Below are 24,201 nucleotides of genomic sequence, written 5' to 3'. Positions count from 1 at the left end.
CACACACACACACACACACACACACATGTTCGCGTTCTACAGACAGAGAAGGTCTGTAGCAGTAATTTGCTTCTGGTCAAAGAAATGACATTACAGCCAGGTCAGAGGTCATAACACTGTGTGTGTGTGTGTGTGTGTGTGTGTGTGTGTGTGGCCTGAATGGTCAGAGGTGCTGTGACTCTCCTTCACGTCAGCAGGTGAGTTAACAGAAGGTTTCGTGGACAGAGTAGAAGGACATGATCTTCACAGTGTACCTTGGTGAACAGAAACACAGAGCGGAGTCCAGGGGGTGTGTGAGCTGTTGGTTCTGACGTTTGACCCAAAGAATGAACACCCTCAGGGACGCCCTCAGGACGCCCTCAGGGACGCCCTCAGGGACGCCCTCAGGGACGCCCTCAGGGACGCCCTCCTCTCTGGGACGTCCTGTGTCTTTGTAAAGCTTGTGTCCATCCTTCGTCTTTTATTTTGTGACTCACCTGTCTGTCCCCGTCACACTTGTCCTTCCTGTCCCCCCCTCAGTGTACTGAACTGTCAGTGTTGGACCTGCTGTCCTCCCCCGTCTCCAGTCAATTCAGTCCCCTTCCCTCATGTGTCTGGAACAGACCATCTCAGTCCCTCTCTGTCTGTCCCGTCCCGTCCCTCCTGGATTGTCCCTCTGTCTGTCTTTTGCCTTCGCGAACATAAAATAAACTCAGTTGAAGTGTGACGTGTCAGAAGACAGGAAATGGACGTCAACGATTTGGACTCATGTCCTGCACCAGAGGAGACACAAACAGTCTCTTTTGAAGACGATGATTATTTGAATGAGAAAGAAAAACTGTTTTGTTGCATGTTGTGTTTTAAAGGGTTTTATTTCATCTGAAGAAATGTACATACATATATATATATATATATATATATGTATATGTTTGTTTGTGTGTGTGTGTGTGTGTGTGTGTGTTTGACCAGCGTCCCTCCACAGAACCTGCAGGAGACGTTTATTGTTCTGAGTGAAACCAGGAATTCCTCCATCATTCATTCATGGCTGCAGACATTTTATCTGTCAGACTGTCTCAATGAATCGTGGGAACAGGATAAATGTTCATGGTGCGATGTGCCTTCTACCTTTAGTGTGTGTGTGTGTGTGTGTATGTGTGTGTGTGTGTGGTGTGTGTGCATGCACCAGCAGGCTAATGATATCTATTTGCCTGGTGAACGGCCCAATGTGTATCTCTGCAGAGGCAACTGCTGTTTTCACCTCTCCTGCTGACTGCACACACACACACACCACACACACACACACACACACACACACACACACACACACACACACACACACACACACACAGCAGAGCAGTATCATTAGCTGGCTGTTTAGTATTCATCCCAGTGGCTCCAGCTCTCCTGCTCACAGGCAGAGGCAGAAATTAGCCAGCAGCACCTGACACTCCATCATGGTGTCACGGCGTGTTGTGTGTGTGTGTGTGTGTGTGTGTGTGTGTGTGTGTTGTGAAAATATAGCGGCTGGGAGGACTAAAAAGCCTGCAGCCATTAGCTTCCTCACACCCCTCTCCGTGTCCTGGAGGGACAGACGCAGTGGACAGAATGAGACACAGAGACGAGGACGGGAAGACAAAGCAGACGTTCACACCGGGGCTGGACGGACGCTCACTGTCTGCATGTTCTCCCTGAGCATGTCCAGGTGGTGCACGTTCAAACATCCGTCTACAGTTTTCCAGGACTGTGATTGGCCGGCCTGCAGGTCGCGCTGCTCGCAGCAGCTTTTCTTTATTCCAGCACTGTGAGGGGAGTGTGTGGCGCATCCCTCGGCCTCGGCCTGTCTGCCACTCGCTGCTGGAATCTTCGGTTTTCTGTCTCGTCTTGGTGAAATCATCCAGTTACAGAAGAGTCTCAGGGAAACATCGGGCTGGTTTTTCAGTCGGAGTGTACGAACTGACTCAGGTTGACATTTTCAAACAGAAAGGCAGTGACGAAATAAAGCAATAACAGCTAAAACAGCTGAAGACGGTTGAAATGGCTGAAATGGAGATAAGTTGGGAGCAGAGTGTTTTATTTTATCCATTCTGAAAGCCAGAGTGACTCAAACAGCTGGATGCAAAATGTAAAATGTCTGAAGTGGCGGACCACGGTCCACAGCTCGACTGGTACGCAGCGATTCATTTAACGGCAGTTTTAGTAGAGCTGGATAAAATGAAACGACGCGGACTGACGGCCGCTTACTGTGACAACGAGGACGTTTTCTAGCTGAGAAAAACGCCGTTTACTTCCTGGAGACGTCAGAACATCACGGCCGCCCCGTCAATCAGAACGCTGCACACACCCCGGCGCGAGACAGGAGTTCATCCTTCGTTTTCCCAATGAAAGCACCAAGATCAGGAATATTATCCTGAATGCGCAATCCCGGATAAAACAATTCCGAATTAAAAACAGCCTGAACACAACTCTGTGAGAGAGGAGGAAAGAGGAGGGGAGAGGAGTGAGAGAGGAGGGAGAGAGGAGGGGAGAGGAGGAAGAGAGGAGGAAGAGAGGGAGAGAGGGAGAGAGAGAGGAGGAGTGAGAGAGAGGGGAGAGAGAGGAGGGAGAGAGGAGGGAGAGAGGTGAGAGAGAGGAGGGAGAGAGGAGGGAGAGTGGAGAAGAGAGGAGGGAGAGAGTGAGAGGAGGGGAGAGAGGTGAGAGAGAGGAGGAAGAGTGAGAGAGAGGAGGAGAGAGAGTCCTGCAGGTTGTTCTTCACACACAGGAGACTCTCATGAACACAGACAGACTCAGTGTTGATGTACAAACGCTCACCATATGTATATGTAACACACGGCATGAAGAATGTGTGTGTGTGTGTGTGTGTGTGTGTGTGTGTGGTGTGTGTGTGCGTTCTCGTATTTCTATCCTGCTTGGGGCCAAATGTCCCCACAAGGATAGCAAAACGTGGAACGACGTGCCTTGTGGGGACCTTTTTCCGGTCCTAAGTAGGAGAAACAGTGTTTTCTTGACCATGTTGTTGTTACTGAAAAAAGTAAAAGTGCAAAAACATTTCTTTAGGGTTAGGCTTTGTTGTGGTGTGGGTTAGGGTTAGGGTAAGGGTCAGGGTTAGGGCTAGACATGAATGGGAGTCAATGGACGGTCCCCACAAGGATAGAAATACGAGACTGTGTGTGTGTGTGTGTGTGATACAGCACGTCAGTGTGTACATCTGTGTGTGTGAGAATGTAAGTGTGTGAGAGGGTCTTGACCTCCATCCGTCTCACTCAGGACTCACTTAGCAGAGCCAGTGGGGGCTTTCAGCAGTGTGTGTGTGTGTGTGTGTGTGTGTGTGTGTGTGTGTGTGGTGTGTGTGTGTGTGTGTGTGTGTGTAACTCCTCCATACTCCTCCTGTTAGCTCTGAGCTGAGATCAGCCATGACAGAGTCTGCAGTTTTATTATGCATTGCACATGATTGAAGAAATGTCTTCTCTTGAGAAGCGAGAGGCAAAATTGAAAAAAAAAAATTCACTGTGAGCGTAAGAAGCCTTTCATGAATTTTCCTGAAAATGTCATGTCTGTGGGATCATCCATTCAGCCACAGTGAGTTTGGAAAGATGTGTTAAGTTTTGGATTCAGGGAAGAAAATCTCTCTCCAAAATGCATTGGAGCGGATGGGAGAAAATCCCGCACTCCCTCAAACAAATGCATCTGGAGAGAGAACCGTTTTGAGATAGACAACATGACCCGAATGTGAGCGTCACAAAAAATCCCTACGTTTTGAGCTATAATTTGTTAAGATTGAGCCAGAAATGTGGCCACAGGGATGGGAGAGACAAGTTTTGTGGGGTTTGAATCAAGAGCCTCTCACACTCTAATTTAAATATACACACTCTAGCTTCTCCAATACACACTCATTGTAAACTCCAAAAAACAGTTGATGCACTCTCTGTACTTTAAGGCTCATCATTTAAATTTGGTAAAAGATACTGAAATAAGGTTTTCACCTCTGCATAGAGGACAAAAATGCCTACGTTTTGATGATAAATGACATCTCTACGTGAAAGTATGGCGACTCAAATGGAGTTGTTCGGGGATATATTTTTTGTGATTTTTGGGCAACTCTCATCCAGAATGAATGGGAAAAAATTGTCAGTTTATGGCAATTTTCTCTGTGATTTTTCACCGGAACGGTGACAAAAGTTATAGCACACCATTCCCGGAATTTAGACACGTTTTGATGTGACTTTTGTGGTGCTGCTCCAAAGGTGCGGGACGAGTATTCCGGCAAAGTTTCTGCGTGAGGAGGAATTAGCAAGTGATGCTATTATCAACACTGTTGCAACGTCTCCATGGTTACAGTAACGGGTACCATGGCAACTGCAAGATGAAAGTCACACCATCAGGTCATGATGTCATTGATGTAAGAGTGAGCAGAGGGACAGACGGGACTCCAGCAGTCGGAATATTATTTCCAGACTGACACACAGCACACGTGAGCCATCGATAAGCAGGTCCAATAATCACAAGGCCAGCAATCTCATTTACAGTGAAAGACAACATTACTGCAAGAGCCCCTGTACAATTTAAACAGTATTGCAGTATTTTGCTTTAGGGATAGAAAACATGTCGAAAAAAACAAGCAGTGCTTCCTCCATAGCTGGGACCCTGAAAAAGATTGCTGACAACTTTGGCAACTTCAAAAAAGGGAAGGTTGAGGAAAACGCTGAGTTATGTCAACGCTTAAGCAGTTTGCAGGAAAAATATGACCACCTGCTGAAGGAGAATGAGGCTCTGAAAAGCCAGGTCAGCAGTCTGGAGTACAAACCAAAATGCTAGATCAACACCAGAGAACATGGCAAGGAGCACTTGGGCGACGGTGCTGGTGTCACTGTTGACCAAGTGCACCTCAAATCGCAGGTGGAGGAACTCACAAGAGCTCTGCAATTGAAAGATGCCGAGTGTGAGTTTTTACAGAAGGAACTCCAGGATAAAAGGGATGAGGTGACAACTATCAGGACCAAGGCCCTGGTAGACCTGAAGAATATGAACCTTGTTAAGGGCAAAGAAGAAGCCAAAGAGAGAACTGCTCTGGAGCAGGCCCTACAGGCCAGGGAGAAGGAGGTCACAGACCTAAAAGCTCAAGTCACTGATAAAGACAGAATAATCAGTGAGATGAGAGCACTCCAGGCAAACAAACAAAAGGAAGGTGCAGCCATAAATGAAAGCATGACACAAAAAATGCAAGCAGAACATCAAATGCTAAAAGGAAACATCCTCTCATGCCTCCAAAGCCTTACAGATTCCTACCAGGAGTGGGCCGATGAGATGGAGGATGAGAAAGAGAAGGCGGCTGTAGAAATCAGATCTCTCCATGAGGACTACCAAACAAAGCTCAGAGTCCTCAAGGAGGAGAGAGATGAGCTGTTCACTAGGGTTACGGCTGTGACTGAAAACAATCTTCACTATGCAGAAAAGCTAAGAATGATGGAGACACAGCTGCACAAAAATGAGGCTGATTGGAGAAGCAAATCTAGCGCTCTAGAGAACCAGCTGAAGAGTGACGGCAGGGTGACGGAAGAGGCTTTGCAGCAGAAACAGGAGCTGCTGGAACAGCTGAAAGAAGCAGAACAGTTCCTGATGCAAGTCAATCCTCCCGCGCTACGAGATATGGAGAACCACAGCACCACCAGAGTGGTCCTGCTGGCCTGTGGGTCATTCAACCCCATCACCAACATGCACATGAGGATGTTTGAGCTGGCCCGGGATCATCTGGAAGACACAGATAGGTACACGGTGGTGAAGGGAATCATCTCTCCGGTGGGCGATAGCTATAAAAAGAAGGGCCTGATCGAAGCCTGCCACCGCCTGGAGATGGCCAAACTGGCCACAGAAACCTCAGACTGGATCACCGTGGACTCCTGGGAGAGCTTGCAGCCGGAGTGGGTGGAGACTTGTAAAGTCATACGGCATCACCATGAGGAGCTGCTCGCGTCGCAGCAGAGCACAGATGACGTGGACACAGGAAAGTTTGCCAAAAAGAGATGGTGGAAAGTTCATTTGAGGAATCAAGTCATCACAGAAACAGAGGTGACCCTCAGCTGATGTTGCTGTGTGGGGCGGATGTCCTGGAGTCCTTCGGCATTCCCAACTTGTGGAAGCCTGAGGACATCGCAGAGATCGTAGGCGACTATGGTGTTGTCTGCATCAGCCACAGCAGCAGCAACTCGCTCAAGTTCGTCCACCAGTGCGACGCACTGTGGAAGCACCGCAAAAGAATCCACCTGGTCAACGAGTGGGTCACCAACGAGATCTCGTCCACCCATGTGCGGAGGGCGCTGCGCCGAGGCCACAGTGTGAGAAACCTGCTGCCAGACAGCGTCCTGTACTACATCCAGCAGCATGAGCTGTACAGCTCAGAGAGCGAGCAGAGAAATGCCGGTGCGGTTCTCGCCCCCCTGCAGAGATACACGAGATGAGGAGCCGCTCGGCTGCAGATAGGACGCCAGCCGTCTATACTTAGTGCTGTAATGTAACTTGAACAAAACACACTGGTAAGGCCACATAAGTGCCTACTTCATGGTTGTGCGTGGATGAAGAGAGAGCAAGTCAAGAGCAAATGTCCATCCATCCATCCATCCATTTTCTACCGCTTATACGGGGCCGGGTCGCGGGGGCAGCAGTCTCAGCAGGGATGCCCAGACTTCCCTGTCCCCAGACACTTCCTGCAGCTCCTCTGGGAGGATCCCAAGGCGTTCCCAGGCCAGCTGCGAGACATTGTCTCTCCAGTGTGTCCTGGGTCTTCCCCGGGGTCTCCTCCCGGTGGGACATGCCCGGAACACCTCCCAGGGAGGCGTCCAGGAGGCATCCTAACCAGATGCCTGAGCCACCTCAGCTGGTTCCATTCGATGTGGAGGAGTAGCGGCTCTACTCTGAGCTCCACCCTGGTGACTGAGGTCCTCACCCTATCTATAAGGGAGCGCCCAGCCACCCTACGAAGGAACTCATTTCGGCCGCTTGTATCCTGGATTTTGTCCTTTCGGTCATGACCCAAAGCTCATAGGTGAGGGTGGGAACGTAGATTGACCGGTAAATCGAGAGCTTCGCCTTTCGGCTCAGCTCCTTCTTCACCACAAACGGAATACAATGACTGCATCACTGCAGCTGCTGCACCGATCCAACTGTCAATCTCACGCTCCATCTGTCCCCCACTCGTGAACAAGACCCCAAGATACTTTAAACTCCTCCATTTGAGCCAGAGTCTCTCCACCGACCTGGAGGGGGCAAGCCACCTTCCTCCGGTCGAGGACCATGGCCTCGGATTTGGAGGTGCTGATCCTCATCCCTGTCGCTTCACACTCGGCTGCGAACCAACCCAGTGCATGCTGTAGGTCCAGGTTTGATGAAGCCAACAGGACAACATCATCTGCAAAAAGCAGAGATGAAATCCTGTGGTTCCCGAACCGGACTGTCTCCGGCCCCTGGCTGCACCTAGAAATTCTGTCATTAAGATTATGAACAGAACCGGTGACAAAGGGCAGCCCTGCCGGAGTCCAACATGCACCGGGAACAGGTCCGACTTACTGCCGGCAATGCGGACCAGACTCCTACTCCGGTCATACAGAGACCGGACGGCCCTTAACAAGGGGCCCCGGACTGCGTATTCCCAGAGGACCCCCCACAAGACACCACGAGGGACGCGGTCGAATGCCTTCTCCAGATCCACAAAACACATGTGAACTGGTTGGGCAAACTCCCACGAGCCCTCGAGCACCCTATGGAGGGTATAGAGCTGGTCCAGTGTTCCACGACCAGGACGAAAACAGCATTTTCCCTCCTGAATCTAAGGTTCGACTATCGGTCGATCCTCCTCTCCAGTACCCTGGCATAGTCTTTCCCAGGAAGACTGAGAGTGTGATACCCCTATAGTTGGAGCACACCCTCTGGTCCCCCTTTTAAACAGGGGGACCACCACCCCGGTCTGCCAATCCAGAGGCACTGTCCCTGACCGCCATGCAATGTTGCAGAGACATGTTAACCAAGACAGTCCCTGCACATCCAGAGACTTAAGGTACTCAGGGCGAATCTCATCCACCCCGGTGCCTTGCCACTGAGGAGCTTACCCACCACCTCGGTGACTTCAGCTTGGGTGATGGACGAGTCCACCTCTGGGACCTCAGCCTCTGCTCCCTCTACGGAAGACGTAGCGACGGGATTGAGGAGGTTCTCGAAGTATTCCTTCCACCGTCAAAGAATATCCCCAGTTGAGGTCAGCAGCTCCCCACCTCCACTGTAAACAGTGTTGGCGGAGACCTGCTTTCCCCTCCTGAGGCGCTGGACGGTTTGCCAGAATTTCTTCAAGGATGACCGATAGTCATCCATGGCCTCCCCGAACTCGTCCCAGATCCGAGTTTTTGCCTCCACAACCACTCGGGCTGCAGTTGGCTTGGCCTGCCGGTGCCTGTCAGCTGCTTTGGGAGGCCCATGAGCCAACATGGCTCGATAGGACTCCTTCTTCAGCTTGACGGCAGCCCTTACTTCCAGTGTCCACCACCGGATTCAGGGGTTGCCCCCACGACAGGCACCTGAGACCTTACAACCACAGCTCTGAGCAGTTGCTTCAACAATGGAGGTGGAGAACATGGTCCACTCTGACTCAATGTCCCAACCTCCCTCGGGACATGAGCGAAGCTCTCCCGGAGGTGGGAGTTGAAAACCATGCTGACAGAGGGTTCCACCGGACGTTCCCAGCAGACCCTCACAACGCGTTTCGGTCTGCTAAGTCTGTCTGGTTTCCTCCTCCGCCAGCGAACCCAACTCACCACCAGGTGGTGATCGGTCGACAGCTCTGCTCTCTCTTCACCCGAGTGTCCAAAACACGGCCAGAGGTCAGATGACACAACAACAAAGTCGATCATCGACCTCCGACCTAGGGTGTCCTGGTGCCAAGAGCACTTACGGACACCCTGTGCTCGAACATGGTGTTTGTTATGGACAAACTGTGATTAGCACAGAAGTCCAATAACAAAACACCACTCGGGTTCAGATCGGGGAGGCCGTGCGATCCAATCACCCCCTTCCAGGTCTCACTGTCGCTGCCCACGTGAGTATTGAAGTCCCCCAGTAGAACATTGGAGTCCCCAGTCGGAGCACTGTCCAGCACCCCTCCCAGGGACTCCAAGAAGGCCGGGTACTCTGCACTGCTGTTCGGCCCGTACGCCAAAACAGCAGTGAGGTACCCTGAGGTCCAGCCCTTCTCAAGAGGTTGGGTTCCAGAGCCCAGGCTATGTGTGGAGGTGAGCCCGACTATATCTAGCCGGTATCTCTCAACCTCCCTCAAAAGCTCAGGCTCCTCCCCCCCCAAAAAGGTGACATTCCATGTCCCTAGGGCTAGTCTCTGTGTCTGGGGATCAGGTCTCCGGGCACCCTGCTGTCGGCTGCCACCCAATCCACATTGCGGTGTGGATCGGGTGGCAGCCAATGTAATAATATAAAGCAAATGTAACAAATATTACAAAGTCGTAATAAGGCAAAGGGGGTATCGGTCAATCAAATCAACTGAGTTAGTATCAGAACGATTCTAGATTTTAAGAGCCAGTGATTAGATACCGAATACAATACACACGATTCAATTGAGCGTAAGGTAAGGTAAGGTAAGGTAAGGTAAGGTAAGGTGCTTTATTTGTCATTATACACTGAATGTACAACAAAATTCATCCTCTGCATTTAACCCATCCTTCGATGCTGCTGAAGCATTCCATAAGGAGCAGTTGGCAGCTGCCAAGAGCACCGGGGACCCATTTCTAGGTATAGAGCCAGGCTAATGGTCAGAATCACCTGACTGGAGGATTGACCTTATAGTGCATGTTTTCGGTTGGAGTGTACGTATTAAGCACTGAAAGGAATACTCGAAGATTTTGGACCCACGCCCTATCCCGATCATTTACAGAGTTAGATAAGCTCATAAATACCTTTCTTGTGTCCGTTTGTCCAGCCGCGGGCTCCCAGCTGTTAGCATCGTAGTTAGCTTAGCTCAATTATGGCAGGTGAAGAGGAGACAGAGCCAGACTGAGAAAGTGGACAAAATACTCCTTACAGTGGTCCGGGGGATGGCATATTGGCACGTGAAGTAAATCCGAATGGTTATAAAGCATTTTAAAAGACGTGTTATCTTTTCAATCCGTTAAAATAATGTTTTGATCCACACAGACCTGCGCATGCACAGTGCTCCGCGTAAGGATATACCGGAGCACAGGAGTAGAAGCACAGACTCAGCCGCTGTGCGCAGGTATATCCTTCCGCAGCGCACTATGCTTGTGCAGGTGTGTATCAAAACGCTATTTTAAGGAATTGAAAAGAAAACACATCTTTTAAAATGTTTTATAACCATCCGATTTACTTTGTGTGTTAATACACCGTCCCCTGGACCACTGGAAGGAATATTTTGTCCACTTTCTCAGTCTGGCTCTGTCTCCTCTTCACCTGCCGTAGTTGAGCTAAGTTAACTATGATGCTAACAGCTGTTAGCCAGGCACTGGACGAACGGACAAAAAAGGTTTATGAGCTTATCTCACTTTGTAAATGATAGGGATAGGGCGTGGGTCCAAAATCTTTGGAGTATTCTTTGAAATCGTGGGCCGGGGGGGTGGGGCTCGGGCGCGCTTCGATCGGCGGACCGGACAGCCAGGGGGGAGTGATGGCAGCGGCAGCATTCATCCGCGGACCGGGGGGGGGGGGACGGAGCATCCATCCACGGACCAGGGGTGGCGGCGACGGAGGCATGCATTCGCAGCAGGGTGCGTGTGTACGGACAGTGGGGGGGGGGCGGGGGGTTGTGGCTGTATGTATCCACCAGACTGGTGGGGGGGGCAAGGGGCCGAAGCATGCATCCGCGGACCGGGGGTGGGGGGGGGGGGGGGGGTGTGGACTGCGGGTCGGATTGGCCGGTTCAAGAACACTGAAACACTGAACAATATATGAAATATAATAAACTAAAATATTAAAGCTGACAAAAAGAAAACCCTGTTTCTAAATGGTCTTTGTTTCATTGGGGACCTTTAAATATCACAGCTCTTAGTCTGTATGCCACCAGAGTTTCCCCTACATAAAATTTACTTGGGCGGCCCGCCCAAGTAGATTGACACCCGCCCAAGAAGATGAATTTGAAAAAAAAAAACACAACAAAAAAAAAAAACGCGCGGTCTGTCTCTCACACTGGGTATAAGGCGCGCACGCACCAACACGCTCGCGCGCCCCTGTGTATTCCGCCAGCCGATTTATAGTTGCCACGGCCCCTCGGGGCCGTCGGGGCCGACTTGGCTTGGGTCCGGCGAAATCAGTGACGACTTGAATTGGTGCCGTGGCAACTAGTTACCGGCAAATTCGGTATTTAAAAAAAAAAAAAAAAAGTCCGCTTTGGCTGTGGTGGGCTGTGTTCATGTCCCTTTAAGACGCTGCACTACGCGACTCCACCAATTCCTGTTTAAAATCACAGTAACCAGCAGAAGAAGCCCAGACAATCTGCTCTCGAAGAAGCTGTCAGCAGAGCAGCCAGACGCCGTTCGACCCTTTGAACATCCGAACCAGCAGATATGATATCTGGACAGCGAGCATGGCGACATGCTAGTTTAGCCGCTACCGGCTACAGGCTAACAGCCTGCAGGACTGCAGATTAATGCTGGTCGACCGTCCCAGACAGTAAAACTTCTAATCAGCTTGATTGGCTGATTTTTCCTGCAGAAGCTCCTCGTGCTCTTTTATTGAACAGGCCGTATGTTCTGGTGTTATGTTTGTTTATATCACGCTGCATGAACAGCTCCGAGTCCTGCTCGTGTCTTCTCCATTTTGGAGTTGCTGTGTCAGAGTGACAGCGCCATCTGAAGGCCTGGCGGGTGAACTACATCGTTTTGAGTCCTTGTTATGTTGCGTGGATGTAGATATTTCCTGAAGCGATGCTATGTGGATAGGAAACTGAGAAGGAGATGTAAACAAACAAGTTGGGCTCATTTGTAATTCAGGGACAGGTAGACATCCAGTGTGTTCAATTCTCAGCTGCTCATAACATCACATCACACTGGAAACATCTGGAACCACGTAACATTAATAATTTCCCATGGTCTTCCAGTCATCGGATTTTCCCGAATGCCCACAGAGAAGACATTTACATTAACAGCAGAGTTCTGTCGGATTTGGACGTCTGTTGCTGTGAAAGTTAGATACATAGATACGTTTTGTACCCTAATCTTGTCTTGATAAATGTAATAGCAAAGAAAATTGACCCCATATAATGAGAAATAAAATAATAATAACGTTTGCACCATCTGAGACCACAGTAAACTGTCATAAGTTTAATCCAGTAGCCTACAATAAAAAGCTGTGATTAAATGCCCCCCCAAGTAGATAATTATTGTCCATTTATAGTTATCGAGGTGAACTGCTCAATATTATCGTGATATTGATTTGAGGCTATATCGCCCAGCTCTAGTAAGTGATTTAAACCATAATGCATAAGAGCACAATGTGAATCATTTCAGTTAATTTTCTTGTGCTCTTTTGCATTATGGTTATGCAAGTTTTTTTCTCTTTTAGATCAAAACTGAACTGAGGAACAGGCTGCAAGGGGAGCATCTTGCTGCATGCATGTGCTTCAGCATAAATGGACCTGACCCCGATCCTTTCCGTACTGAAAGGCATTGGAGATCTTTTTTACTAAACCAAGAAAAATACACTGCTCTGACAAAAACTGTCAGCTTTGCAACTAGCTTTGCAAGTAGCTTTAAATGGCTATTGTTCCTTCTTTTTTTTTTTTTTTTCGTTTTTTTTTGGGTTCTGTTTATGTTAAAGCAGACTTAAGCCCGGCCCACCACCACAAGTAAATTCTCAACCTAGAGGAAACACTGATGCCACTGTATCAATGTTCCAATGTAACAGTGTTGCAGTCAATCCTACCACTGTCCGTGAAGGAGAAGATCAGTGATCAACGTAGAGGTGGTGATATAAACGGTATAAACCATATGCAATACAAATTTGGCCCACGATAGGGATTTTGGTCATACCGCCCAACTGCGATAGCACATTACGTCCTCCAGGTGGCAGTAATGCAGCTTTTTACATGCCCGTTCCCCAAAGAAGAAATACACCACAACAGCAATGGCAGTGAGCAGTGCACAGGCAGAGGAAGAGCTCATGAAAAAGATTGGTGCAACATCTACAACTGCGATCTGTAACTGGCGGCCCGCTGGCTGAACATTAATGTCTGGCCCGCAAGATGATTTTGAAAATCTGAGGCAGCTGCTTGGCGGTGGCAGCAACACCGTCCAATAACCTGTAAGTATCCAGTGCCTCCTAAACCACCTTCTTTACCTGTGAAACACCTTGAAACCCTCTGATTCAGCGAACAACCTGAGCCGTGCAGGTCCTGCTGCCTTCAGGGACACTTTGTAAAAGTAGCCTGCAGATAGACGCCACCGCTGTCTCAGTCAGCATGTTAGCTTAGCCACCAATGAACGGGGATCAGTAAAAAAAAAAAAAAAAAAAAAAAAAGCCCCAACGCCAAATCAAGTTGCAGATCCCTGATCTGTAAGCTGAACATGGTTTGGACTCAAAGTAACTTGACTTATGTTATTTAATATTTTAAAAACTACATCCTGCTTCCGTGCTTTTACCATGTGCTATGGTAACCACCGAGAAACTGTATTTTGTATATCAAATTATACCGTGATATATACCGTCTACCGTGTAAGGTTCAAATTATACCGTGATATAAATTTTAGGCCATATCGCCACCCTAGATCAGGGGTCGGCAATTAGATTTGGCGGCGGGCCACTTTTTTTGGGGGCACTTCAATCGCGGGCCAAGGGGTCTCGGCTCGCGCGCGCATCCATCCGCGGACTGGAGAGCGCGGGGGGGGGGGGCACTGGACGTATTTAACGCGACTGCATTTGCGCAACAAATGACACCGCGCCGCGCTACAAGCAAAACTTTTCGCTGGTGTGTGAATTCATGCGCGGGACGCGTCACGCTGGTACAAATATGCAACACAGAACATCCTGCTGAAACATCACAGCTCCTCCTCACCGTCTCCTGCACAGCAGCAGTGGTCAGGATTCTTCTGATGTTTATCCCATAGTCCTGTGTGCACCCGGCTGTGTGTGTGTGACATGTGTGTGTGTGTGTGTGTGTGTGCGCGCGCGCATACTGATCGATGGTGCGGGTTTTGTTCTTTTTTGTTTTTATTACTGTTTTACTGTTCAGCACATTTATGAAAACGAGTAGTACTTTTACAAATAGAGATAGAGATGCCGCCTGCCACCGTCGCTGCTCTGTATCTGGCATGAGGAAGTCACCTCCGGCTGCGGCCGAGGCGCCGGCATCGCCTCTGGCTGCCTGCTGCCCTCCGGAGGCGGTCTGAGCTCGGTGAGTTCCACCGTCTTCTGCAGGAGCTGCGCCCGGACGGCCGGTTCCAGCGCTGCTTCAGGCTGACGCTCGGTTTCCACCAGAAGCTGTGAACAAGTGAGATCGCGCACACCGCTCGCCTTGGCATCAAGCCAACTGTTCTGCGTGGTCGGAGCCCTGCTGCCCTCCGTCAGCACGTCCGTGAAGACCTCCACGCTGATAGGCTGTCCTGGTGCCAATTCGCTTGAAAGGTTCAATTATTTCAACTCGAGCGACGAGCAATGGAGCGGCGGGCGGCAGCGAGTGGCAGTGCAAGTCGACGGGCGCGCGGATTTTTCCCTTGAAACACTCGCCGCTGGCCGCTCACCGTCCGCCGCTCAAGGTTGAGCGACAATCGCGTCATTACATTGACTTTGTGAAACACACACTCAAACTGACTGGAGAATAAACACACAGTGAGCTCGGTGCAGCGCTCACTTGCGCTCTCTGTTCACCAGACCAGGTGCCACTCCTCTTTATTTTTCAGTGACAAACCGGCAACCACAACAAACACATCCCTCGAAGATTGTCTATTGCAACACAATGACAGATATCGCACTCTCACAGGGGTGCGTGCGTCCGCTCGAGGGCCCGGGGGAATGAGTGCGTTAATGCGTTTGTGCGCGCGCGTGTTGGGATCCTCTCGCGGGCCAGATTGGACGGTTCGGCGGGCCACATTTGGCCCGCGGGCCGCTAATTGCCGACCCCTGCCCTAGATCAACGTGCGCGTTGTTTCATTGGGTCCGTCCTGGCTCGCCACCCAGTCCACACTGGGAATCTGAAATTCAGCCCCACTAATCTCGGCAGGCAAAGCTCCAGCTCATGGCAGAATGTGGTTCCGGTCCTGGTCAGAAGCCTTGCCCATGCGCCGAGTGACGGGCATTCATCACTCATCATAGCAGGAAAACAATCCACACACAAAAAAAACCTGACCTTTGAACAGACCAGAACAAAATCAAATCAGTATCACTGCCATGCATTTATTAGATGAAATCATATCTATTCCACAACCACGGTGAAGTTAATAACTAAAAATGAATCAATTTTCACAGAAAATACAAAGAAAGCATCGTACAGAATCATCAAAATCACTCTAAATGTAAAATAATTGATAATCTGAGGTAATAAAACTCAACGTGTGCTTCATTGCCTCCACAACTGCACAAAACATTTACCTCTTTCATTACAAAAAATGAAATGAAATTATGGATCTAATGTCTTCACCATTAAAAAAAACGACATTTTACAATCAATTTCACAAGATATTTACAGCACACTCACCGCTGAGTCAGTTTTTGCACTCCTGGCTCTAATCAACTCTCTACATGTTCGGCTTGAACATTTGATCATACACACGTTTCTAGTGAGGATTAATGCCAAATATAGTAATTGGAAATCACTAATATTATCCATGATCATTGGATCATAGTTTAAAAGGTTTATTTTTAACCTTACCCTGCGGATGATCTTGGATTTATCTCCTGTGAAACACTACGCGAGGTGTTTCTGCCATGTCTGCCGAGAAGCAGGAAGTGATGGCCTACCACGTGACCCACGGAGCTTGTGATTGGCTCATGGCTACCAGGTGAAAGTTATAAATCTAATCTTTTATAAAAAATAAATTACATTTTATTCTATAACAGCAGGGTGTTTTAAATGTAAATAATACTTTTAAATTTCTATTTATTTTATATAATATTTAAATGAATGATATCAGTGCTATTTAATAAGTTTGTTATCTTTTAACACAGTTTTCCCAATCTAGGTTACACAAAGACAGGATCAAACTTCAAAAACTGGCCTGACAGAGGATCCAGTTTGGCCCATGGAAAGACCTTGCACAATGGAAATATTACAAAGAAACATCCTGTTTACCACTCACTCTCTTTAGATGGTGCTGTTTTTTTTAAATTTGGCACATTTATGTGAAGCTTACACCCAAGAAATCAGTGATGCAGCAGTGGGATTTACCACCTTACTGCCAGTGAACTGAAACTTGTTAAAAAACATTCAAACTAAAGGCTGCAGGATTCCTGCAGGCAAGGCAGGCAGCAGCAGACATTTCAGGTGCAGTCAGTGAATGACCTAGTTTTTAAGTTTTACGTTCAAATATGTTTGGGCAATAATTTTGACTCAATAAAAAAGCACCATGTTGAAATTACATTATTTTTCTTTTAAAACATTATCTTGTTAAAGTTGTGTAAAAATATTCAAGTGAACATGGATGTTTTACATCGTACTCATTTTTGTCTCCTCCAGGCTGGACTACTGCAATGCCCTCCTCATGGGGATCTCTGGAAGAAGCCGACAACGGCTTCAGTCGATCCAGAACTGTGCTGCCAGGATCCTGATGAGGGTGCCAAAAAGACACCATATCATTCCATTCTCCATAACCGTCACTGGCTCCCGGTTAGGTTCAGGCTGGAATACAAACTCTGCCTCCTGACCCGTCAGTGTGTCTACGGTAGTGCACCAGTGTACCTTAAAGAACTTCTCTCGCCACACGACCCGACCAGACGCCTCCGCTCCGCCAACATCAATTTGCTGAAGGTCCCCAAAACCAAACTGTGTTCCATGGGGACAGGGCCTTTCAGGCTGCAGCACCCCGACTGTGGAATGCCCTACCTGCCCACCTGAGGGCGCCACAGTCGGTGGACTCATTTAAATCTCGCCTGAAAACGTTTTTGTTTTTGAAAGCTTTTGAATGATTTTACTGTTTTCTGTTGTATTTTATGAGTGTAAGTATGAGTGTTTTTATTGATTTAGCCTGTATCTGTTACTTTAAATCGTCACTGTTGTTTTAAATTCCATTGTAGCACTTTGAGATTTGTTTTACAAATGTAAAGTGCATGATAAATAAATTCATTATTATTATTATTATTATTATTTGCACTGTAACATTTAGAGTTATTTGCAATCAAATTGGAGTGTATGTTGCTTTTGAACTATGACTTTGACACCTCTGAGCTAAAGTGGAACCTTTAGCATACTTTACCTGCAGCATGAACACATTTTTTTAACGCAGTCCTCTCCATTCATCACCTGTTTAAATCTGGAGCAGAACTTTGCAGAAACTCCACAGACAGAACCTGAAAGCAGCTTTGATCACTTGGTGCTTCTGATATGAATAACTTTTATTTGTGTGTTGCTGGAAATAAAACACTGGCTGTGAAAAAAAAAGGACAGGACAAACCAAAACGTCCAGGTCCTTCTTGACAGGAGTGATAAACTGGATAAGTTTGTTCCATGACAGACAAAAAACAAAATGACAAAAGTGGAGAAGAAAGTCAGAAAAGAGGCTGCAAAGAAGCAAAAGAAGAACAGAAAAGAGGAGAAGAAGAGACCGAAAAAATAGGAGACACCTTCGGATAGGATTAGGAAAGAATGCCAAGAACATAACGCTACAGACAGCACTTAATGACATAAAAACATGACCCTTATGTTAAGTGATAAAGAAAACATTACGTTGAATGAAAGAAAAAAAAAGGTCAGCACAGTGGAGCAATGGGTAATAACTCACACTGAACGGAGAGTTCCAGGACGTTCTGTTTGGAATTTTGGATCTTCTCATGCAGAGCTTTCTCCAGGAGCTCTGGTTCCATTTCCAGTCGAAGAAAAAAAAAACCAAAAAAAACCAAAAAAAACCCCCAAAACTCTTCCATCCAGTTTTTTTTTAGTTCTTCAATCTCGATATCCCTTTACTGGATAACTTATCTCAATGGGCCATTTTCACAGCTCCACTACTTCCTGAAGTTAACTGTGCACATTCATTTCCTGTCTTGTATTATTGGCCAAAATGATTAATCCAGGTGTGTCTTGTTGCAGCAGTCTAAACCAGACACACTTGGATTAATCAGTTTGGCCAATAATGCAAGACAGGAAATGAATGTGCACAGTTATTTTCAGGAAGTAGTGAAGCTGTGAAAATACCCCATTACTGCACTTCCTCAATCAACCTGAGCAGGTCTTTTTGTTTAACATCAGCACAACTCATATCTCCAAAGTCACTCCTGTTTTCACTATTTATCAAAAATCATCCCCAGATTGGAGACAGTGCTTCACCCTGACTAGCATAAGCTTAATGGAAGGCTTGGATGGCGGCTTCTCTGGGAGATATTCAGCGGATTGTCAGAGCCAGCGGCCCAGCTTGGTACAGCAGCAGCAGCCATCTTGGATGTTTGCTCTAACAGCTTTAGACCATTTGCTGCAACACCTGGAATTTCAAAAGATTTCAAAAAGCCCATTAAAGTCAAATTATTTAAAGAGAGGCCTTTGAAAGAAATCCAATATTTTTTGTTAAAGCTATAGTGCGTAACTTCGGGCGCCCTCTAGCGGAATTCTGCGTTCTTACAACAATAAAGCTGGCACTTCCACATGATGTACGCCCCGGTCCCCCCCCCCCCCAAGCACTGCCACGGTGATTCGCATTTCCACAGCGCCAATCATCGGTTGGAATAAACGGTTTTTATTCTGTGTGAATAAGGACAGCTGGTGAAAAAAAGATGGACTCTTCCGAAGAGGTAATTATTGTTTTCTTGTTTTTGTTTTTTGCCACAGAAACGCAAATAGCTTATTACAAACGGGAGACAAGGTGCCTGCTAATTTTTACCTGACAGGTTTGCCTTCTCCGTCGGTCACTTTCCTTCTCCCAACCGTCCAGGCTTTTTTTTTTGGTGGTAGGATCCACTCCAGGACTCTTTCTTGGCCGTTTCTTTGGATTATCCGCCATGCCGCTTCCTCATTCTGCCTGAGCTGAGCCTGTTGCTATGAGACCCTCCGTCCTCCCCCTCCCTTCTTGTTATGACGTAAAATGTGTAATTTCCTGCTCGCCAGCGCGGGAATGTCGCCGGTCGACACGCAAAGCAAGAATTATATATATTGAAAAATCCCGCGACATGTTAGAGGAGCCGATCGGCTTAATCTGCATTTTGTGATCTCCACTAGCAGTGGCTTGGCTAAAACAGACGTTCATAGACATTTAAAAGTTACGCACTATAGCTTTAACAAACAGCACTTAAAAGACGTTTGTGTCGACTGTCCTTCTTCTCTGTTTTTATTGAGCAGGAAGTTGGAGAAACTGGAGTAGAGGACAGAGGAAAGAAGATGTGAGGGAAGTTGAGGGGGAACCTGGTTTGTTTTCGCTTCTTTGACAGAATCAGCGCTCACTGTGTGGCGATCGGCCATCTGTTGACAGCTCATGTCACTGAAGTGGAGAGAGGTTAGAGAGGTGAGAGAAGGAAGTCGGGTGAAGGACTTCAGTGGATAAATGTGTGAAGCTCCGCTGCTTGTCTGGTCTATTTGAGGAATTCATCAACAGATATACCAAAAACAATTCTTGGTCATTAAAAAAAACTAAACAACGGTATCAATTTCAAGGATACAAAATGAAAGTGGAGCTTCAGTTTGAACCATTTAGAGACGCACTTTGGAGGATGAGTTTCCTCTGTGCAGCCTCCAAAATAAACACACCAGAAAACACTTGACATGTTTCATCAGTGACGCGGCTTCCGCCACCATCAGGAAGCCCTCAGCGAGCATCAGTGAATCGCTAAAATGTTTACTGTGCACACAGAAGCAAGCAGCGGTTTGCGTGTGTGTGTGTGTGTGTGTTGAAATGTGTGCCTACGTGCCGCTGCCTGTATGCACAGTGTGTGTGACAGCGGGAGAATCTGGTAGACATTATCAACACTCAGCTCTGCCCACAATCAGGAGGCACTTAACGGCGCGAAACAATCGCCGCAGGGTTCACAGGGTCACCCCATCAACCGTGCAGCGGCAAACAAAAGGAGAAGCCAGCCGGAGGTGAACGCAGGAGCCGGTAGCCTTGAAGACGGCACCTACGCAGATGCCCGCTGAATGGAAAAAGAAAATAGCTGGCTGGATTACACGGTCCAGCTGAGAGTGTGTGTTTGAGCAGCGGGCGTCAAACTACCTCATGTTGATTTAAGATTCTGAAGCGCAGGCTTTCTAGCTCATTGTTTTATTTATACTAAATGTCAGTGGCGTGCGAGGATCTGAGGATTTACACATGTAATCATGAAGTATCATCAATCCAGGACATGTTCATGAGTTGGCTTATCAACAAGTTTTACACTTAAAATGCAACGCAACAGTCTGTTCACTTTAACCAGCATGACATCGGTGTGATTCCTGGTAAAAAGACAGACGTAATCCTCTGGTAAAGATTTTAATTTCCTTTCTTTTCTTTTTTTTTACTTGTGAATATTGTTTTCCTTCTCTTTTGACCAGACACACACTGAAAATCTGAAGGCATTTTATATCCAGTAACTGATCCAGTTAAAATACAGTTAAACTAACACAAAGGCAGATGCCCCTGACAGACTTCAGCAGTAATTCCAGAAATGTTCCTGAATAGTGTACAGTCTGACTACAGACTGAATACAGTCCATTTAACATTCACAATAGGGCTGTCACGATATCAAATTTCTCTTCACGATTAGCATGGGTCAAAAAATATCACGATAACGATATTATCACCATATCAGCAAAAATGTAACTAATAATGGTACAAAACATTCAGCTTCATCTTTAATTTTATTTTTGTTTGTTTTCTCTCTTTCTCAGATGAATTACAGTCAGAATACCTGTCAAATGAGGTGTTGAAACAATATGAGAACAGTAACTGTACAGCTGCATACCAAAGTGTAGTTACACTCAACTAATTAAAATCTGATGAGCTGATGAACAGAGGATCCACGGCAGAGGCGTCATTTACGTAGGGTTGGTGGGTTATGAAAACCCTCGGGTCCTGTTGGGGTGAAATCCTGTCCCACCACCACACTGCCGAGGATTTTTGTTTGTTTGTTTGTTTAAATCGGAGGCGGAATGAGCAGCAGCTGCTTCTCTCCAGCCAGAGGTGCCGCTACTGGCTAGAGCCCCGAGCTGAAGGGGGTCCCGAGGAACGGCTGACATCAGTCAATTTCAATGACAAATTTAAGGCGCTACACTAGACGCTGCAACGACAGCGTGTCGAAAATCCCCCGCATGGGGCCCTTTCCGAGTACTCACCGGTTAGTTGCTAGAAGGGGGCCGGCGGAGAAGACGGCGGATATCAGCGACACAACTTGAAACCCCCCGGACACATTACAATGACACGTCTGGAACCCACCTAATGGGGCCCCACTGCTACCCGGCTAGCTGCAGTCAGTGTTGCTAAACACACTTTTTTCGGGTTAGAATAGAGCAGGGGTCGGCAACCTTTTTGTCATGGAGCGCCAGTTTAAAATTTTCTCATCAATGTGTGTGCCATTATCAACTAAAACGCAAGTTAAAGGTCTAATACACGATTTTCTCGAAAAGACGAAGCCAAACGTCTGTTACTCACTTTTTGAACAACGCCATGCTCCAGACCATCCGCCCGGCTCTCCTGCTTCTCCAGGAAACGCGGAAGTGTACGAGCGCGATCTCCTCTTCTCCGGCGTGCACGGCTCTGTTTACAGTTTCTGCGATCCACCTCGCTCATAAATAAAGCTTTTTTCCGAAACAGTTACAGTTTCATTATGTCAGACTCGCCATCGGTCAGTACTAGCTCAGAAGCTCACCGCTACAGAAACACTCTGAATGCGCAAAAGGGAGAAGCTGATTGGGCGCGAGCACGGAGAACCGCCTTACGAAAGCAGCTCGTCAGAATGATTGACAAACAGACCCACCAATTATTTAGGTGATCCACCCGGAAATCAAAATGTTGTATTACACCTTTAACACAAAACACAAAAAGATTTCCAACATACCTGGAAATGTATTCCATTCAGATAAAGCAAATACAAACATATCTTTAAAGATATTTTTTCTGTTACTCCAAAAAGTGCTTTCATAAACTTTGTGTTTTGTGCTCTGCATGCTCATGTTTCGAATTAACTGGTGCCCGTGTTAACTTGTGACCAATAGATGACTGAGACTTGAAGTCGATCTAGCGAGCGTCGGTTTTCTACAGTTACAGTGAATGTATAAGTTTAAAGTCTTTTATGAGTCTTACTTTAACAGCTGCTGTTATCAGCATGTGTTTACACAGAAGTCCGCTGTCACTCGTTAACACGGGAACCAGTTAATCCATAACACCGGCGGGGCGATCGCTCGTTTTTTGCTATGGAGCTCTTTAAACAACTCGCTGTAGCGCGATTTGCTTCCATTTCTTCTCTCCAGTGTTTTTTCTCTCGGGGTTTTTATTAAAAAGATGTTTTTCTGCTTGTTTTTGACAGTCCTGTTTCCCGTTTACTGCGCACGTCGTCACGTCACTACGTACGGGGGCGCGCATGCGGAACAAATAATCCCCCGTTTTTTTCCCGCTCCGCTGTCAGGCAGCTTTTATATGAGACACGGAGCGGGTTATCGATCGGTCTACACCACCTCGTACAATCGGCTCCGAAATACAATCCGCTCAGAGTGAAGCAGATCCACTCGGACGTCCACATGACACATCCGCTCTGCCTTATAAGCCATTATATGGGTGGCATGTAAACGTGCCCAGTGTTAGTGCCGTGGCACGCGTGCCAAGGGTTGCCGACCCCTGGAATAGAGCGTCTCGCTGTCGTTGTGGGCCACCGCCGACATGTTTAATTCACTCGTGACGCTCGCTAACTGGGAGCCACGCTAGCTAGGAGCCGGGCCGCTACCGCTGCTCTGCTGTGTTTTCATGTGACGGGTGGGGGAGAGGCTGGGGGGCTGCAGGAGGGAGACGGAGCAGGGCGGAAGAACAGGAGCGGATTTTGAAAATACACTTCAACACGTTTCAAGTGGCGCTAAATCCTCTTTACGATATTATCATAGGCGCATTTTGAACACGATATTGAAATTTCATTTTTTAATACTATCGTCAATACCGGTTTACCGCGACAGCCCTAATTCAGAACTGCAAAAAAGTGATTGCTGATGTAAAACTCAAGATTAAGATTAAGATGCCAAATATAACTGGATCACATGCTGCAACGGGAGCTCATTGGAAATCCGACACACAAAACAGTCAAAATTTAAAAAGTAAATCTTTCTCGTGACGGCTGCAGCTGGTATCTTGAAAGAAGTCACTGCTGACAAGAAGTTTTTTTTTTCTGTGTTCAACAGAAAGTTTAAGGAGTACAGACTGCATAATCCTGAATAAGAGTGAAACCATCCTGGCACAAATACTGTGGACATTTTCTATCTATTAATCATATATATGTGTATGTTTGTTGCAGTATTAGTTTGAAAACCAGCAGTAAAGGTCCATAGTGGATCACATACGTATTCGACCAATAAAGGTAAACCAGGCTGGGTTTAATCCTTGAACAGAACTGAGCTACGTTTTATCAGAAGTGTAGATCCGTTTTAAATGAATGAGGGCTTTACAAAAATTCAGCCAACCGGTGATGCAGTGGATCGTTTCACCCATTGAGGGACATTTAGTTTCCAGGAATGGGCTGATCAGTCCGCCCAAAAGTAATCTGCCTAAAGGGATCATAAAATAACACCCGAGCAGGAGAGGTGTTGACACTCAATGGAAAAAAGGATGGGTCTATTCTATTTGGCTGGAGCTTTTTGACTCTTTTATTTTATTAATTCAGCTGGTTCCCTGGAATGACATTTCCCAAAAAATCTATAAATCCATAAGATCAGACAACCAAACTGTAAAAAAAAAAACAAAAAAAAAAAACACATAAAATAGTTTTTGGAGGGATTTTCTGTTTTGGTAGCTGCTCTCATAACAAAAATGAGAAAACTAATGCAACTTACTTTGGAAACCACATTTATTTCTTTAAATGTTTATGCTTAACACTGTAAACTATCTCTTAAGACATCTTATTCTTCTAAACAGAACCTAG

General features: G+C 47.1%; 1 pseudogene; it reads left to right on the top strand.

Annotated features, from left to right (window-relative positions):
- Positions 1-5,622: 5,622 nt before the first annotated feature.
- Positions 5,623-6,431, top strand: LOC115387431 (nicotinamide/nicotinic acid mononucleotide adenylyltransferase 1 pseudogene; annotated as a pseudogene).
- Positions 6,432-24,201: the final 17,770 nt, after the last annotated feature.

Source organism: Salarias fasciatus, chromosome 4, assembly GCF_902148845.1.
Source record: "Salarias fasciatus chromosome 4, fSalaFa1.1, whole genome shotgun sequence".
Classification (NCBI taxonomy): Eukaryota; Metazoa; Chordata; class Actinopteri; order Blenniiformes; family Blenniidae; genus Salarias; species Salarias fasciatus.
The sequence above is the reverse complement of the archived record's forward strand: the minus strand, read 5'-3'. Positions and strand labels throughout refer to the sequence as shown.